General features: G+C 37.7%; 1 protein-coding gene across 1 annotated transcript in view; it reads left to right on the top strand.

Annotated features, from left to right (window-relative positions):
• The first annotated feature begins 289 nt into the window (after positions 1–289).
• LOC122401006 (brain tumor protein-like) overlaps positions 290–16166 on the top strand; it is a 60068-nt gene continuing 44191 nt past the window's right edge. Inside the window, exon 1 of the mRNA XM_043402857.1 lies at positions 290–535. The gene's annotated coding sequence lies outside the window, so the exon portion shown is untranslated. The remainder of the gene's footprint in view (positions 536–16166) is intronic.

Genomic DNA, 16166 nt, shown 5'->3' with positions numbered 1-16166 from the left:
TTACCAGCGAAGTTGTTGGATGCCGAGGAAGCGCTTCTTACGTGTGTGTGCTTTCTAAGGTGCTTTCGTCCCCGTGTTCAAGTCACTCCGTGGATCGAGGCAAGTTTTAGAGACCAACGGACCCAAGACGGATTTTTTTATTAGCAATTTTATGCGTGCGTGCGTTCGTGTGCGCGCGACGTGCCGGTAACCTAACCTAACGACCGTTCGTTCTCCCGAGGAGTAACGCGCAATAACCAACGATTATCATTGCGCGTACGCATTAAACCCATCTTTACGTGTTGCTTTAAAGTGCTAGTGAACTTCCAAAGTACAATAACATAGAATCCAAATAAAGACTAAAGTGACTAGAATATACCATTTTACCAATTTGCTGGCCGGCGTACGAGACCGACGCCTTTGTTTTCGCTCCACGGTACGATTTTGTGTGACATGTGCCACAGAAACACGGTGCACGTTTGAAAACTAGAAGATTCTTTGACCAAAAAGCAGTGTTCTTCCGTTCTACTACCTACGGATTATCCTCGTATTTACGGTAAGTTTACGTTTTTCCGATGGCTATAAAAGGATTGCCAACGCTGGCTCCGAAATCGACTCTGTATTAAAGGCGGCAAATATACACTGTGCAGATCGTTGAACACAAAACGAGTACGACTTCTATTAGCGTGTACTTAAAATTCCCACATTAGATTTTTCACGTTCGTGTTGATTTGTCTCGAATGAACTCTATAAAAACGCAGGTTTCGAACATTCCAGAACGTTCTGCTATAGTATGCGATTATTTCAGAAAATCGTAACTTATCTCGGAAAGTACACGGTGCAAATGGCTCTGTTTATTGTTCTTCTTATGTTTCCTGCGTCAATGACAAAAGTCTGATTTTTTTTTTTTGTTCTTTTTACATACAATATCTCTAACTTGATGATAATGATTGATAATCAAAGCTTGAGCAAATAATACTGTTCTGAATTATTCGCGATACGTATTTACATGCTGCTGATTTTATATAAATAACGTTTGCAACATTAATCTTTATTCTATTTATACATCAGGAATACTTGTGGTTTTGATTAAACTCGGAGTGCTCTGAAATGGCATTTCTTTGTGAATATTTTGTTGAAACGATACAGCTTTTTAAAACATTACAAATTTATTTATGCACATTTAAAAAAAAACGTATACTTTGCTTATCAAATGGTATTAATTTAAATGCTTTTCATTTGTCAATGAATATAAAATAACTGTTTGCAAGACCTAGCTTCGTTCATTTGAACAAATGTTGAGAATTTTAAAACACCTGCGATGCACCAGGTGAATGGAAAGACAAAGACAAATTCAGTTAGAACTTGTCTTACTATGTGTGGTACGTTTGTAAAATGCACATGATTTGTAAAAATCACATTCTCGTTAGCACGATAGCGGTTTGAAACCATACACGCCGATGGTTGCGTTTATTCTGTTGCAAGGAGAAGTTAATTAGACGTCGTTCAAGTGATTCGAGAATACGTGACGTTTACCGGCTGTCGGTGACAGCAGATAATTACTTAAAAGCGCGGCTGTTAATTATACTCTTTGATGTGGTAATGTGAAATTTCGTGTCATTTTGCGATTCGTTCAACCTGATAACGAAAAACTTAGTAGTTAAATTGATAGTTATTTTTATCATACAACAATATCCTTACAACTGCAACAGTATTACTGATTTATTTTTACATGGCATATATACCATAGCTATCTTCTTATTAAAATCTTTAATTGATAATAAATTAATTATAACTTGAGCTAAATTAAATTTTCGATACTTTTAATCTATTGCTCTTTATACCTGTAGTGGAAATATCGTTGTCGATTATCTATTAATTATATTTTCCATTGTAGTATCTAAAGGGTAGATAATGGTTCGTGTGTGTCGATGATATCATTTTATCTACACGTTTTACATTAATTTCCTCCATATGAAATGAAAGATATTTTATAAAAGGTACATATACCGTAATACATTTCTTTTCCACAACCCATTAACCTTAACACTTTGTTTAACAACTGTATTGTTTATAAAGAAACTAAACTGCGCAACGGGCATTAACATTATACCTGAATCATTGTCTTCTATGTATATTATTAATATTTATGTCGGTCTTTCGTGGTTGTTCCTTTGATTTTACATATCACGGCGACAATAACGCGTCATTTACATCGATGGACTTTCATTGTAATTTCAAACGATCCGCGTGATATCTAAGTGTCGAGTATTCTCGGATTGACGGATCATAAATTATACATTTTTGCTGATGATATTCCGACATTATAAATAGCTTTGTGTATCACGCTTGTACCAATTTGAATCTGAATGACGATAAGGCAGGTTAATGGTAATTGTTGAGTAAATTAAGTGCTGTGTTTATGTTATCATATCGGTTACGCTTGTATCCGCACGTGTGAGAATCTCAGAGTTGTAAAGCTTCCATTGAGTTTAATAAACTTTTACGGTTAGCTATCGAAACGCGATCTTTGGATTTAGATTTGTAAATCGAAACGTACGGGCGATCGATGTCATTTCAAAGAAATCTTTTCCTCGTCGACGAATAAAAAACCAGTCGTTCGTATTGTCACGTTGCTCGAATCAAAATAAGAAAAAGAAATATCTACGCGTTTTTAGTCTTGTTTTTTCGACAATTCTCACGACTTGGAACTTTAACCCCGTGTTGTACGATTTCGTAACAAGTTTCAAACGTATATTATTTTATTTTATTTAAATTTGTGCATACGCGCAACTCTCACAAAAAGAAGAGATTCATTTAACGGACGCGTTCACTCGAAAGGGACTCTTTTTCGAGAGAAGCGGTGTTCGATACAAAAATTTCGTTCAAGGAGGAAATAATACACCATGCCATATGTCTTTCATTTGTTTAGTGTATTCGATGTTATATTTATGGAAACGTGTATTTTTATTTACAGGTTTTTGTTTTGCGAGAAATAAGAAAAAACTTTTGTGTTTTTTCATTAAAATGTCACTAGACGTGTTAAATTTGAATTTTAAAAATATTGCCGGAAAATTCGAAGCTACCGAATCCCCGAACAATCGGGATTCTTGAATTTTTACTGCACTTCTGGTCGCTTTGAACGGTATAATAAAATAGTCCTTCTGTCCGACCATAATTTTTTTTTCTCTTTATCCACTGGTACGTAATCGATCTTTTAGAACACCTTCGGGCAATGGATGCAATCGACTTTAATAGCTTCTGCAACGAAGGTGCGCGGGAACATGATATCTTGGGTATACCGAGCCTTAGGCCAGGTCGTGTTAAAATCCCCAAAGAATTATACTTCGTGGTGTGGGAATATCGGGATTTCAGAAATTCCAGGTACGCGAAATAAACTTCGGGGTACGTAGTTTGCTGATTACGACCAAGGGTTTGGAAGTGTTTATAAACAGTACGCTGCAGATTGTGCCTATCTTAACGTTTATCTTATCTTAGAAGTCTCGAGTACTTAATACATTTCAGTGCCGATTTAATAAATCACTGAAATGTTTCAAACCAACGAAGACAAGAAGGCATCGAACGAAATCGTTAACTTTTAAATCGTTTCTTTCCTGTTAATATTTTACGTTGAAATTTAATTTGCTTGTAAAAGTCGAGAGTTTTCACAGTTATTTTCCGATCTCGAGCCGATACCGAGAAAAATTCCTGACCCGACCCGACATTCTCAGGGTCTCGCACGCCTCCATTTTACCTGAAATTGCCTGGCTGGGCCCGGCCGTGCTTATTTAGGACGCTCGACATTTTTATTGCTTATTCTTTTATCTCGTCCCTCGCCAGAACGGTACTAATAAATTTTTAAAATATACCTGTAACATTTGAGCTTCGCGTTATTGATTAATGGGCAAACGTAACTCGTGGTGTCCCGTGTTCTTCGATTTATTGGCGCGTAAATAATAATTCTAAGAAGATACGAGTCGCGAAGAAACTAAAATCGATCGAACGTTAAATCGATGGAAGATTGTAATGAAATGGAAGAGAACTGCGAACAGAAGCAGAATCTGTTATAAATTGCAATGGTATCTCGGTTCTCTGAGCGTAAAAGGGAAAGAATTTTTCGATCGACACAAGATTGTACGAGTACTCGAGAGAATTGACGATCGAAATTGATCGAGATGGAGAGGATTTTGCGAAACGAGCTGGTTTTCTACGTATACTGTCGAGTATCTTCCACTAGCCTCGATGATTCATTTTCGAGTGGAATAATGTGCGTTCGTAGACGGAGGTCGCGCATTGATTTCTCTCGCAACGTGGTTCGTGTCGGTGAACGGCAGCTCGTTGAGAAAGATTAGGCGGATAGAACGAAACGAAAGGAAAGGGTAGAGGGGAACGAAAACCTTGGACAACGTTAATTCCCGCGCAAACGAGTATACGGTTAAAATTTCGTTGGACAAAAATCCGTTTTAGAAAGCGAATTACCTCGATTTTTATCATTTTCCTCGCCCACGCGAACATTCTTTTCGGTTCCTTGCCGTCGTTTCGTAACGAGATATCCGATCATTACGCGGATTACGCAAAGATTACTTAATTATATTACTTAATGTTACGTTAAGAATCTTATTTAGCACGCGTACGACTAACGAACACTCTTGCAAAGAGTGTTTTGCAATAACGATCGAACCCCACGCAAAATTCATTCCGGGATAATCGAGTGTAAGTTGTACGATTCTTCTTACACTAATGTCCAAATCATTTATAGCGCAGATTTCACAAATAGTATTGCAGGGCACTACCAGCCATTTTTCAATAATATTTCTTTCTTCTTCCATAGTGATTCTCTTTATATTCTTTTTTTTTTTATTATACATGCAATACATTCTGTTAATTGAATTTATTATTAGCTCCACCGTATTTAAATTATACACTGTTCACATAGCAAAAATAAAGTACAATACTCCAATATATTAACTTTAATATTTTTTTTATTTTTTTCATTATGAATTACAAATTTTTTCTAGAAATTCTATTAATTTATATACGCAGTACTTTTCACCGTGTAACGAAAACATTTCATTCCCAAGTTGAAACGTTAAAGGAAAGAAATTTGAATGGGGTTCATGAATTTTACAAGAATAAGTGTTTAAACATATGGTAATAGTTTACATTTGTTTAAAGTCAAAGTCTTGGTCCGACAGTCGTGTCCGCAGCGAACGGAGCGATCGAAAGATTTCCTTATCGCAATTCCAACTACTGTTTAGCATTTCGAAACGTTAGATCGACGCGTGTCGGCGCCCGTAAGACCAATTACGAATTGTTTACTATTTAGTATCTGTATTATTATGCAACAATGCATCAAAACCGTAGTCGCCTTAAACTTTTGTCCGTTACTGTAGGTTCATGTAAAATGGATCAGAATTCCTGATAAGTAGCAGTCGAGCCTATAGAATCGTTTCATTCATAACACGAGGATATATGCTACGCGACAGAATAATGAGTCACTTGTAGTACGTGATTCCGTGTAAATACAATTTAGTCGGTAATGTCCGAGCGTTTCGTGTTTAACGTTACATGGAAAGTTGTATGATTTTTCTTGCCAGGCAATTGGAAACGATCGCGTGATGCTCGAGTCGTACAAACGATCTGCTTCCTGAATATCAGTTGACACCGCTAACATTCGCGAGACTTCTCTTAAAATTCATTATTTTACACGATTTGTTTTCAACATCCAGTAATTTAGTGGAAATCGTATGGAAATATACATTCTATCGAATCAATTTCTTTTTATTAGTTGAAACGCGACCAAATTTACGTTTGTTCAGCTTCATTCTTGATTTTCGTTTTATTTTTGCCTGTATAATTACTCCCCTAAGCTATTTACCATTCGCGGATAAACACACCCTGTATACTGCAATTGGAAATTGCGTGTTACGAATCGTTGGTTCGCATTATTGTCATCGCGGTTGAATTGCAAATAAATTTTCCACGCGTGGAGGGGAAACGAATTTTTCTTTTAATACAGGATAAACATAGTCTTTTGTGTAACGATCGTTGGAATTACACGCGTTTCACCGGTGCATGCTTAAAATTACATGCAGTTAAATGCAATGCGCGCGGCGTTGTTTCTTTGCGTGTCGTTGCGATTAATGTGTCGTTGTTAACACGTTATGTAATCGCGTTTAATCAGTTTCCGTTGCATTGGAGAATCTTTGAACCGCTAATCGAGGGAACGTCTAATCGATCAACGAATCTGTCGGAGCTGGAATACCGGTATTTCCTTTTTACCGAATCGCAATAAAAATTAGCATTGCCTTCCCGTTCAAATTATCGTTCGCTTTAAAGAATCCGGTACACGCAATAACGTAATTTGTTGTATTTATTTGGAAACCAAATCGTGCTTTATGCAACGTGAAAATTAATTTCTGCAAAATATGCGGTTTTAATGGTGCACGAACGCAAAGGATTTGGAATATCGAATCTGGTTAGTTAAATATCGTGTTACTTATCTCACGAAAATAGTGCAGATTGCAAAACATTGTCGCATCTTTTGTTTAAATCATTTATTTTGAGCTCGATGGAAGTTGCACAGAAATTGATCGGCGTTCGTTTCTTACAGCGTTTGAATTTGTAATTTTTCATGCAGTTTTCTCGAGTCACGTATCTGTTCGATGGAAGTTTATGAAGTAGTTAGAATAATTAATTCATCTAGCGTATGCGCGAGCCACTAATTACACATCGATCGACTGTATCTTGTTTTGCCAGCTGATTAAATCGTTCACGTGTATCGGGCATTCATGTACATTTTAACATTGACCTGTAATGTTTCTCTGTCAACAGTGCGAATCGATCTTATTCGCAGTGTACCATTGTCGTTCGCGGAAATAATTTTACGATCCTATATATAGCAAGTATTGCACGTGCAGGAAACGAAACAATCTAGTTAATTATCGGATAATCGAGCACCGTTTGTTTTTATTAACGTTTTTTCGATCGTCGATTCACGTTTCTATTCGATATAAAAATATATCGTATATTTGTTTATCGATGGTGTTATACACGTTTGATCGAATTAGACATACTTTCGATGGTTTCGTGTTTTTATCTTCTGACGGGATCGCTCGCATGCATATTCAATTTTTTATGTAAAGTCTGGTTCATCTTCTTGTACAGTTAAACACTGATGTAGATATTCAGCGTAGATACGTGTATTTCTTCCGGGAAGAAATAGAATTTCATAGTCGAAAACATTGTAATAAACGAAGCAGCAAGTACTCCTTCCTGGTATGAATTTTCATTTTCAATAAATAATAATATTCGTGCAGTTAAATTCCGGAAAAGGACCTCCACAGTCGGAACGTGTTCGTTGAGTTAAATTTAGGACTGCGACAGTAGCTTATGTTGAACCTGAGAATGGTTCGTAACGGCCTTCCGTTTATTTTCTTTGGAAATGTTTGGTAGGGACCTTTTGTGAGAGTCCCTCCCGTCTTTTTCTAGACCTTTTCCTTCGGGGAAGCACTCGCATTCCTGGATGACACGCAGAATATTCGGGCCTAAGCGTCTCCAGGCTTTTCCTGTTCCGAGGAAAACCGGTTTTCCCGGAATCGAATGGTTGATTTTCCAGAGTGCACAACGCGCTTCGAAAGCTGAATTCTTTTCCTCGCCCCGTATCGTTCTTCTTATTTCTCAAACGTTTGCCATCTTATAGATCGATCAAATATTGTTGAAAATCGTTGATCGCATAATTAAATTTTTATCGATAAATCTGTACGATTTTGTTACTTCTTTTTTAATATTTCAGAAAATCGTGAGAACGGCTGGGCACAGAAGTTCTCTCTATCACCGATTTATTCGACAAGCATAATTTAATTCTTGTATTTTTATTTGAAATTTTAATACATGGTATAACCTTCGTAGTGTTTAGATTCGATGTTAAAAACGCAATAAAAATTGAATTAGACATATTTTCTTTTTTTAATATTTCACAAAATCGTGAGAATGGCTGGGCACAGAAGTTCTCCCTATCACAGATTTATACCACAAGCATATAATTAAAATCGTTTATTTTCATTCTTAATTTTATTATACAGGGTGTTCGGCCACCTCTGGGAAAAATTTTAATGGGAGATTCTAGAGGCCAAAATAAGACGAAAATCAAGAATATCAATCTGTTGATTGAGGGTTCGTTAAAAAGTTATTAAAAAATTAAATTTAAAAATTCCAAATCATTCACGGAAAAATTATTTTCGGTTGCGGGGGTCAATTAGAAACATTTTTGGTGACTAGACATACCCCCGAATTTCTAGCCACTTTCGAAAAAAAAATTCATTACCGAAAATTTAATTTCTGGCCAGAAATGGTTTCCTGATTTTTCATGCTTATCTTTAAAACATCATAACTCCTGAACGGATTGGATGATTTTAATGTTTCAAAATGCAAACGTCGCGTATTTTGGTGAAGAATATGTAGATATTCCATAAATATTCGAAAAGTTGTTCCTTAACCCCGTAAACTGAGAAAAACCCCATAAAAATGGTCCAATTTTCAAACAGCCATAACTCCCACAATAGTGAATATATTTCAATAAAACTTGTTTCTGAACTAGAGGTCATGGGTACCTACAAATAAGTATTAGACAACCTTCTTTGTCGGACGACAAACAGAATTATTAAAAATCAAAAACGAATTTTTAAGAAAAATTGACAGGGGGTGCTTAATCGTTCTAAAAAAATATTTTCAGTTGCAGGGGTCAATTACAATAATTTTTGTTCAATACGCATACCCCCTAAATCCTAGCCAGTTTCGAAAAAAAAATTCGAGTATGTGTGAAATTTTTCGACAAAATTAAAAAATTTCAAATCGTTCTAAAAAAATTATTTTTTGTTGTAGGGGTCAATTACAATCATTTTTGGTCAATATACATACCCCCGAAATCCTACGCTCTTTCCAGAAAAAAATTCGAGTAGGTGGACAAATATGTCGACAAAGTTAAAAAATTTCAAATCTTTCTGGAAAAATTATTTTTAGTTGCGGGGGTCAATTACAATCATTTTTGGTGAATACACATATCCCTGAAATCCTACGTAGTTTCGAGACAAAAATTCTTCATCGAAAATATACTGTGTGGCCGGTAATGTTTCTATAGCTTTTTTAACGAAGCATCAATTAAGAAATTAGTATCCTTAATTTTCGTCTTATTTTGGCTTTTAAAATCTCCCATTAAAATTTTTCCCAGGGGTGGCCGAACACTCTGTATAGTATAGCTTTAGAACTGTTTAGATTCGATGTTAAAAACGCGATAAAAAGATATTAGTGATTGATAGAGACAATCGATATCGAATTACGTAATGGTGCGTAAACGTGGCAGAAATTCATCGATTTCGCGTGTCTTGTCCGGTTATATGAGAAAAATGTGGAACGAAAAAGAGTGGGAACGCACGAATAACACAGTTCCAGCGTCTAGATTCGAGCCATTACGTTTCTAATTAACGAGATTACCTTGCACGAAACCCGTTTCTCTACCTATCGTACCTTATTTAGGATCGTGCGTCGTGTGTACGAGCCTTAAACAGCGAAAGTAAACGGCTGTCACCGTCGGAGTTGTTGCTTCGGCTTATCGGCCCGTGGAGACGAAAGTGTCTTGCGATCGAACTTCAAAACGCCACAACTACATGCCACTTACCGGCTCCGCTCGTGTCTTACATAACCGCGTAGCGGTAAGAAAGGCAATTACGTTTCGTTCTACACGCGCTGGATCATTGAGTTACCTCGCGCTAGCTCCGGTTAAATTAATCGCGATTCGATCCGACTGTGGGAAAGTTATTGCGGTTACACGCGCTGGGTGTCTTTGACGCTTCTCGAAAACGCGTTACCGCCAGATTGCATCCGATTTACCAGCCTACGCGGACTTCCGCCCCGTACTTTCTATATTCTCGCCTTAAACTTCGTCCAACGAGGCTACTTCGTTAACGTTAACCGTCGACGAATGAAAACAGAACTTGTCGACGTGTCACAAACTGAAAACACACGGTTCTCGTGTGATCAGCGAAGTTAAGAGACGTTGGGCGTGGTCAAGTACAGTATTTTGGGATGGGTGACCGCTTTGTTGGCGTACTGTTTATATTATTGCGTACTGTTTATATTATTTGTTAAATTATACCTCTTCAAACTACTTCGTAAATAGAAGTAACACAGTTCTAAGAAAAACAATATTTGGTCAAAACAATTATAAACATTTATAGTGATTCACTATTGTATAGTGTACAAATACAAGTGTGGCAGCTACTGTACTACTAAATTTATAATTTCGCTAGTTGACAATACGGGTCATGGGCAGTGAATGTATTAAGTTATTTAATTTGAGAAAATTTAGAATAATATGCAATTACGACTACGATTAGAAAGATTGAGCTTACGATTAGAGGACTTCTAATATATATTTCTAATTTCCGTTAAACTTAAAAAAAAAGGCAATTTTAAATAATCGTTTTCACGGTGGAACAGAATCCCAATAAGGTGGACGAAAATAAAAAGAGACGACAGAATAATTGATTTCTTTAGGCTATAGTGCAAAATTGAAAAAACTACTTTCGTGTATGAACTGTTGAATCGAAAAACGCACAGCAGAGTTAAGAACGTTATCCCGAGGAAAATTGCATAGAAAGTAAAGGAAGGGTCAAGCACCACCGGTAGAAGATATTTTTCTTTTGAAGTTTTCAATTTTTCCGAGCTTTTCGTCGTCCCAGATCGTCCGTTTGAATAGGCTGAAAGCGTTAAGGTGGTTGGCGACAGTTTGCGTTCCGCAACCGCTTTTTATACATTCGCCTGTGCCTTCCGAGTAGACTCTGTCTCGCGAGAGTGAAATGCTAAAGTGAAAGGGTATGTCTTCCCATGCGTGCTGTTACCTCATAAGTTGTGCCGTTGCTCGTAACGCGGTTTCGAATCGAACCTCCTCCCGGCGATCGTACTATCAACAAATTTCGAAAAACGGCCTCAAAGTTTTACCGATAATTAAATAAATGCAGCGACAGAGCTTACGATTAATAAAAAATGTGTAAAACTAGTTTAGCCAGAACGCAGTACAGTTTCGATTTAAATTTCTTCGAACTTTTATTCGATATACGTGTACATAACTGACCGATTTCTCTGTTGCTCAAGTTTTGCGATAAGAATTGCTATACTATTCGTATTTATAAACATTGCCAGTACCGTGACTTGCTTTATATCAATCGTACTGTCCCGCGGTATTTATATACGGACCAATCGATACATTAATCGTACGAATGGCGATAAGAACAAGATTATGCGTACACCAGAATGGTCACTTTTAACAATTTCTTAGCCGATTGCTATGGTAAACGTTGATATAATTAATTGATCATCAAATAAAATAAATACATTTGCAATATAATTGCGAAAGACTGTTTATTGTATCGTAATAAACCTGATTAAAACCAAAGATTGTCCAGTAAACGTATTCGAAAGCAAGTTTTTGCAATAAGATACTTCTCGCGAATCATCGACTCGTTTTCTTATCGTTGCGCTGGACTGTGCAATCAATCGTCGCGTTGAAAATCGTAGGATATCGATAGAGTTATCTTCGTAATTCGTGTACACTATACATACAGTTCGTCCATCGGCCTACATAACGCGTGTAAAGCGTAGCAAATACGGCGACTCTTCACTCCAGTAACGCACAACGTGGCCTGCCATTTTCTCTTCCCCCGACACGAAAAGTATTACGTGTGAAAACGTCACGGGTATGTCATATGCGACAATTTCTTTCGCGCTTCCGCGTGGCTGTTGCATCATAAATCGACTCGTTCCCAAAGAAATTTCCGCGTGTATTATTACCGAGGAAAAAAAAAAAAACTGTGCAACTATACCGCGGCGCATCGATTTAAAACCGGTGCGTGGACTTAGATTCGCGGACGAATAACACATTGATAACGTGTAAATCAATATCACGCGCGAGAGTCCTTGTTTGCAGAGTGCTATTTGATCTTTTACGTGGGAAATGGCGCGCGATCGCGACTCCGGAAGATCGAATTGGAACGCGATCCGAAAACACTCTACGACGAGTAGCTTTTCAATTTGCACGTTTTAACACTCTCGACGTTAATAGATAAAAGATTTCTAAATGAAATTTTGAAAACCATTGCGCTAGGTTTTAGCAAATTGAAGTTTGATGTTTGGTTTGGACTAGGATGGTCGAGAAACGAGCGGAACGACTTTTTCCCGACAAATTTCTACGAACGTTTGCACGATACCCGACGCGTTTGCTCAAACTTTCATTTCTTCCTGTTCACGTAATCTTGGAATTCGGCGTAAAGAGACGCTCGCCACCGTTAAAATGTGAAAGTATTACGGATTAACCAGTTTCCGTATCCTCGTGGTCGCGTCCTCTAACGTTTTATACCATTTTGACCCCGGGGGGGGGGTGATTTTATAGGTAATGGTGACGGGAACGGGTTAAGGACACCGCATCGGAGTCGTAGTCGATCGATTAATACGAACCGGTCCTTTTTAATCGGACGGCCTGTGGCGACGACACGTCGAGCACAGAAGAAAGTAAAGAACATTAGACGCGTGTGCGTTGGTGCGTGCGTACGTTTGCCATAGCTATTACCACGCCATTACCACGAATCACGTACCCAGTATGCGACTACGTGTTCCCAATAGACAGATATGTAACAAAAGCGCCACGGTACGTTATCAAAAACGACCCTGACCACTTTTCAAATACCATTTCTAATAACGTGTCATTTCGTTCCGCGGTTGCTTTTCAACGTAGTCTTTTTCACTCGTATCTATTACGAACGGAACGTGTCTTTCCACGCAAACAACCCTTAACTTCGTCGCTAACTCGATCTTTCCTTTTTGTTTCAGGTAAGCGGCAGAAACTTAACAAAATTCAATCCCACAGCCGATCGAAGATATTTCTCACGACAGGTAATTTTAATCTTTGATCATGTTTACTGTTTGAAATATCGGAATTCTACAATTTCAACGATCGTTAGATTACTTTATATTTGTCCTAGTCCGAAAAGAACTACCGTTCTAGGGTACGAGTACAGGTCGACAAAGTTTATCTAATCTTCGTTCGAGTTGTTTACTGTTTGAAGTGCCCTGGAATTTTCAATTTCCACCGACAGTCGCGTTCGAACATACGTAATTCAAGAAACAGCTTTTCAACTGCAGTTTAGTTGTATCGTATAAGCGAGAGTTTGCGATAAAGTAGGAGAGAATTCCTCGCACGAAGACATTCCGAACATGAGTTTAACTATTGAAGCGATCTTGTAACGAGAGTTCGAAACACGGAAGCATTCCAGATACAAGTGTGCTCGAACGAGGAAGGATGTACAGTCAATCCTGACGTAGATTCGGGTCCGGATAACGGCCCTTAGACAGGGATGGAAGGGAAATTGAATTGGCCTTATCTTCCACACGGAGCGGAGGCTCGTCCGAGCTGATTTTCCCCTTTCCTTCAAAATTTTCCAAGTCGAAACTTCTCTGCCTCGCAATTTCCACCTGTTTCTTCGAGAAAAAGAGCTGAAAAATCATCTAGACTTATTTTTCACTAGCAAGGAATCTGCTTCTAGAGCAAAGATAGATTCGATGGCGCATGGCGTAACAAAATGGTTGATCGAAGGTTTACTATCGTTTCCATCGATCGATCCGATCGTTCAACCATTTATCCTCGTAACGCTTTGTCAACCTGCGTGTCCAAATTCACGACCTTGACACGCTTTCCCTTCTTTATCTTCGTTCTTTTCGCGTTGCACGACCTTAGCACACAACGCGCGTCGTACTTTTATCGTTATTTATTAAATAACCGCTCGGTATTCGTAAATAACAAATAAATCGAACGAATATTCTATCGATCGATACGATATATTATTAGGAGAGATTAAATTGTTTCGAGTGGCGACAAAATAATTACACTCGTTCGTTAAATCACTGATAATTAAGCGAAGCGCCTTTAAGAACGAAATCTTCATTACGTATCGGAGGATCTTTACAGTCCTTAAATTTCTGAACGAACGATTTAAAAAGCTTTTACGATACGTTCGAAGAATACTGTTAACAGCTTTCACCGTGACTCGAATATAGTTGCTGTCCTGATAAAGCTTTAAGGCTTCAAAGGCTTTGCAAACGTTCTCTTTGGTCGTGTTACGAGTATTTTGAATACGTTCGTTTGCGTAACGATTATTGTTCGCGTTCGTACGCTTTCATATCGTGAATTTGGGCTTGTATAATTCGCGTTGAACGTACCGTTATCGTAAATGGACTTGCAGAAAGTTTTATGCGCGCGATGTCGTTAAACTGGTTATAAAAATACGAGACACGGTGAGACAGTAGAATTTTAAAATGAAAAGAAAATAAATAAAAAATCTCTTATTATTTTCTTTCCATCTGCAATGGAATTCGTTGTGCGGTGTTTTAACTGTTACAAATATTCTCGGACGATCAAGTATGCGTAAAAAATAGTAATTTAAAGCATATCGCTTCGTTTACCCGCGAAGTTTGTGCAGAGTTGGAGCGTAATACAATCGGAGAAGCCATTATTCATGCATGTCGTTAGTATTTGGCTTGCTATCACGACACTGTTTTCGTAACGTTTTGCATTCGAGCGTTTCGTTTCACGTCGTTTCCTTACTGCAAATAGGCACGTGTGTGATGTAAATCGAAACAGCGATTACTGTTCGGCATACACCGGAAATTCCAGTTCAATATACTGAATTGTTAATAGACCACGGTCGACTGTGATACATGATCTGCCGTGTATCGATAATCATGATGGATTTCTCCGAACGATTTCACAATCTTTTTTTTTTTTTTCTTTAATTTTAACGTTTCCTTACGCTCTAATATATTTGGATATTACCGGAGAACTTGTACTTCCTGACTTGAAATTATTCGCAGATTCAAAGCAGCTTTACAGCAACGCAATATAAACTATGCATACTTGTAGTTTTCTGCTTCGATAATTCATTCATAACCTGAGACAATCGTGGTTCGTCGGCGATAACGTCAAGGTTCGCTACGAGCCAACCGTTCCAGGAAGTGGCGGAGATAAACTTCGTGACACAACGAGTACAGTTTTTTTACATCTCTATTTTAACTTTGACGTTGTGCTATTAACTTTCTAATATTTTCTTTTTTTTCTCTTATGGAAATGCAGATCAAAACTTATTCGTTGTTACACAACGTCTTTAATTTGAAAAAGCAATACAGCAACTCTTAAAATCTATTCATATTTATCAATTCCATAATTTAAGAATAATTTTGGAAGCTATTTCTGCCACCTCTGAATCACGTTTGACTCCCGTTACTCGAACATGAAATTTCTAAGGCGCTAATTTTATATCCCTATAAACAAACGAAGTGCAAAAAGTGTCTCGAAATAAAACGCAGGTCCCATAAAAAAAAAAAAGCATCAGTAGCCTTTGGGCTATTCTTATCGTTTCCACTTGAGAAATAATTTTACAATGGACCATTCTGTCGTGCAACGTCCATTTTTCGCGTTAATGACGCGTCTTAAAACTGTTGCTTCGTACAAATTTTTTACACGATTTTGTACAATAACGTTTATCACAGTTTCGAAAAGACGTGGAGGCGTAAGTTTGCGAAAGAAGTCGCCTATGATCGGGAACATGCACGTATTCGGGCGACATTATCACAGGAAGTGGCCTCCACCGTTCCCAAGTCCTTGCTATGTTATTATCAATTAGGCCACGCACGTAACTAGAATGCTTGTTGTTTTGCTACATCCGAGTTGCTTCTAACTTCGTACAGTATTTTACATTATTTATTCGTATACAGGGTGTTCGGCCACCCATGGGAAAAATTTTAATGAGGGGTTCTAGAGGCCAAAATAAGACGAAAATCAAGAATACCAATTTGTTGGCGGAGGCTTCGTTAAAAAGTTATTAATAATTAAATTAAAAAATTTCAAATCGTTCTGGAAAAATTATTTTCGGTTGCAGGGGTCAATTACAATCATTTTTGGTGAATAGACATACCCTCGAAATTGTACCCACTTTCTAGAAAAAAATCGAGAAGGTGTGAAATTTTTCGACGGAAAAAAAAAGTTTCAAATCGTTTTGGAAAAATTATTTTCGGTTGCAGGGGTCAATTACAATCATTTTTGGTGAATAGACATACACCCGAAATCTTGCGCATTTTGGAGA

Source organism: Colletes gigas, unplaced genomic scaffold, assembly GCF_013123115.1.
Source record: "Colletes gigas isolate AHSC1104 unplaced genomic scaffold, ASM1312311v1 Colletes_gigas_Sc00021, whole genome shotgun sequence".
NCBI classification, from domain to species: domain Eukaryota; kingdom Metazoa; phylum Arthropoda; class Insecta; order Hymenoptera; family Colletidae; genus Colletes; species Colletes gigas.
The sequence above is the reverse complement of the archived record's forward strand: the minus strand, read 5'-3'. Positions and strand labels throughout refer to the sequence as shown.